Source organism: Procambarus clarkii, chromosome 48 (genome assembly GCF_040958095.1).
Source record: "Procambarus clarkii isolate CNS0578487 chromosome 48, FALCON_Pclarkii_2.0, whole genome shotgun sequence".
Taxonomy (NCBI): domain Eukaryota; kingdom Metazoa; phylum Arthropoda; class Malacostraca; order Decapoda; family Cambaridae; genus Procambarus; species Procambarus clarkii.
The window spans coordinates 22,832,902-22,837,380 of NC_091197.1; positions in this window are offsets into that span (position 1 = coordinate 22,832,902).

The following is a 4,479-nucleotide window of genomic DNA, read 5'->3' on the forward strand; positions in this document are numbered from 1 at the left end:
GTTTGATACTACGTAAATATATTCATTTTTACCAATATTTCGATTCTATTTCATGTAGTATCACGATATGTGATTTGGCCTTCAAATCTCAGAATTTCGCATAATATTGCATTTTAAGCAAGTTTTCTTGCCTTTTGTTTCGTACGAAAAATCATCGAATTTAGCAATATTTTGACGTTTATCATCCCCTTTTCTTTTATGTGATTTAAACAAAATTTCATCGAATTAGGCAATATTTTGCTGTTTTTCCACGTTTATGTGAATTTTCAGTTTATTGGTATTAATTCATTATATATACGATAAAAATGATGCAAACACATAATAATTATGATTAATGATTAAAATGATTAGATAAGAACCTTAAATACTTCATTTTCAATCATCTATTTGTTTCTCGTTAAAATACTGAGTAAGATATTGAAAAGGGGAGAAGTTCGGATTTTGTTGCATATATCGACGTTTCAGCCGGATTAGAGCGGTTTTACGTGTACATCTTCTCTCGGTAATATAAATGGAAAATCAGGAACATTTTAGTTAATTCTAATGAAAAACATTGATTTTTATCATTTGTATTGGAAACAACATTGTCATATGTCTTTTCTTGGATCTAAATAATACGAAACCTCGCGCTATGATTTGAAGTTAAAATCCTCAAATATGGTTAAATAGTGACTTTTTTCACGTTTTTCATGTAGTTTGATACTACGTAAATATATTAATTTTTACCAATATTTCGATTCTATTTCATGTAGTATCACGATATTTGATTTGGCCTTCAAATCTCAGAATTTCGAATAATATTGCATTTTAAGCAAGTTTTCTTGCATTTTGTTTCGTACGAAAAATCATCGAATTTAGCAATATTTTGACGTTTATCATCCCCTTTTCCTTTATGTGACTTAAACAAAATATCATCGAATTAGGCAATATTTTGCCGTTTTCCACGTTTTTGTGAATTTTCAGTCTATGGGTATTAATTCATATATATTCGATAAAAATGATGCAAACCTATAATTGATTAAATAATAACCTTAAATACTTCATTTTCAATCATCTATTTGTTTTTCGTTACAAAACTGAGTAAGATATTGAAAAGGGGAGAAGTTCGGTTTTTATTGCATATATCGACGTTTCAGCCGGAATAGAGCGATTTTCGTGTACATTTTCCATCGGTAATATAAACGGAAAATCAGGAACATTTTAGTTAATACTAATGAAAACACATTGATTTTTATCATTTGTATTGGAAACAACATTGTCATATGTCTTTTCTTGGATCTAAATAATACGAAAGCTCGCTCTATGATTTGAAGTTAAAATCCTCAAATATGGTTAAATAGTGACTTTTTTCACGTTTTTCATGTAGTTTGATACTACGTAAATATATTCATTTTTACCAATATTTCGATTCTATTTCATGTAGTATCACGATATGTGATTTGGCCTTCAAATCTCAGAATTTCGCATAATATTGCATTTTAAGCAAGTTTTCTTGCATTTTGTTTCGTACGAAAAATCATCGAATTTAGCAATATTTTGACGTTTATTATCCCCTTTTCCTTTATTTGATTTAAAGAAAATATCATCGAATTACGCAATATTTTGCCGTTTTTCCACGTTTTTGTGAATTTTCAGTCTATAGGTATTAATTCATTATATATACGATAAAAATGATGCAAACACATAATTGATTAGATAATAACCTTAAATACTTCATTTTCAATCAACTATTTGTTTCTCGTTAAAAAACTGAGTAAGATATTGAAAAGGGGAGAAGTTCGGTTTTTATTGCATATATCGACGTTTCAGCCGGATTAGAGCGGTTTTACGTGTACATCTTCCCTCGGTAATATAAACGGAAAATCAGGAACATTTTAGTTAATTCTAATGAAAACACATTGATTTTTATCATTTGTATTGGAAACAGCATTGTCATATGTCTTTTCTTGGATCTAAATAATACGAAACCTCGCTCTATGATTTGAAGTTAAAATCCTCAAATATGGGTAAATAGTGACTTTTTTCACGTTTTTCATGTAGTTTGATACTACGTAAATATATTCATTTTTACCAATATTTCGATTCTATTTCATGTAGTATCACGATATGTAATTTGGCCTTCAAATCTCAGAATTTCGCATAATATTGCATTTTAAGCAAGTTTTCTTGCATTTTGTTTCGTACGAAAAATCATCGAATTTAGCAATATTTTGACGTTTATCATCCCCTTTTCCTTTATTTGATTTAAACAAAATATCATCGAATTACGCAATATTTTGCCGTTTTTCTACGTTTTTGTGAATTTTCAGTCTATAGGTATTAATTCATTATATATACGATAAAAATGATGCAAACACATAATTGATTAGATAATAACCTTAAATACTTCATTTTCAATCAACTATTTGTTTCTCGTTAAAATACTGAGTAAGATATTGAAAAGGGGAGAAGTTCTGTTTTTATTGCATATATCGACGTTTCAGCCGGAATAGAGCGATTTTCGTGTACATCTTCCATCGGTAATATAAACGGAAAACCAGGAACATTTTAGTTAATACTAATGAAAACACATTGATTTTTATCATTTGTATTGGAAACAACATTGTCATATGTCTTTTCTTGGATCTAAATAATACGAAAGCTCGCTCTATGATTTGAAGTTAAAATCCTCAAATATGGTTAAATAGTGACTTTTTTCACGTTTTCATGTAGTTTGATACTGCGTAAATATATTCATTTTTACCAATATTTCGATTCTATTTCATGTAGTATCACGATATGTAATTTGGCCTTCAAATCTCAGAATTTCGCATAATATTGCATTTTAAGCAAGTTTTCTTGCATTTTGTTTCGTACGAAAAATCATCGAATTTAGCAATATTTTGACGTTTATCATCCCCTTTTCCTTTATTTGATTTAAACAAAATATCATCGAATTACGCAATATTTTGCCGTTTTTCTACGTTTTTGTGAATTTTCAGTCTATAGGTATTAATTCATTATATATACGATAAAAATGATGCAAACACATAATTGATTAGATAATAACCTTAAATACTTCATTTTCAATCAACTATTTGTTTCTCGTTAAAATACTGAGTAAGATATTGAAAAGGGGAGAAGTTCTGTTTTTATTGCATATATCGACGTTTCAGCCGGAATAGAGCGATTTTCGTGTACATCTTCCATCGGTAATATAAACGGAAAACCAGGAACATTTTAGTTAATACTAATGAAAACACATTGATTTTTATCATTTGTATTGGAAACAACATTGTCATATGTCTTTTCTTGGATCTAAATAATACGAAAGCTCGCTCTATGATTTGAAGTTAAAATCCTCAAATATGGTTAAATAGTGACTTTTTTCACGTTTTCATGTAGTTTGATACTGCGTAAATATATTCATTTTTACCAATATTTCGATTCTATTTCATGTAGTATCACGATATGTGATTTGGCCTTCAAATCTCAGAATTTCGCATAATATTGCATTTTAAGCAAGTTTTCTTGCATTTTGTTTCGTACGAAAAATCATCGAATTTAGCAATATTTTGACGTTTATTATCCCCTTTTCCTTTATTTGATTTAAAGAAAATATCATCGAATTACGCAATATTTTGCCGTTTTTCCACGTTTTTGTGAATTTTCAGTCTATAGGTATTAATTCATTATTAATCATACATACATCATTGCATACGATAAAAATGATGCAAACACATAATTGATTAGATAATAACCTTAAATACTTCATTTTCAATCAACTATTTGTTTCTCGTTAAAAAACTGAGTAAGATATTGAAAAGGGGAGAAGTTCGGTTTTTATTGCATATATCGACGTTTCAGCCGGATTAGAGCGGTTTTACGTGTACATCTTCCCTCGGTAATATAAACGGAAAATCAGGAACATTTTAGTTAATTCTAATGAAAACACATTGATTTTTATCATTTGTATTGGAAACAGCATTGTCATATGTCTTTTCTTGGATCTAAATAATACGAAACCTCGCTCTATGATTTGAAGTTAAAATCCTCAAATATGGGTAAATAGTGACTTTTTTCACGTTTTTCATGTAGTTTGATACTACGTAAATATATTCATTTTTACCAATATTTCGATTCTATTTCATGTAGTATCACGATATGTAATTTGGCCTTCAAATCTCAGAATTTCGCATAATATTGCATTTTAAGCAAGTTTTCTTGCATTTTGTTTCGTACGAAAAATCATCGAATTTAGCAATATTTTGACGTTTATCATCCCCTTTTCCTTTATTTGATTTAAACAAAATATCATCGAATTACGCAATATTTTGCCGTTTTTCTACGTTTTTGTGAATTTTCAGTCTATAGGTATTAATTCATTATATATACGATAAAAATGATGCAAACACATAATTGATTAGATAATAACCTTAAATACTTCATTTTCAATCAACTATTTGTTTCTCGTTAAAATACTGAGTAAGATATTGAAAA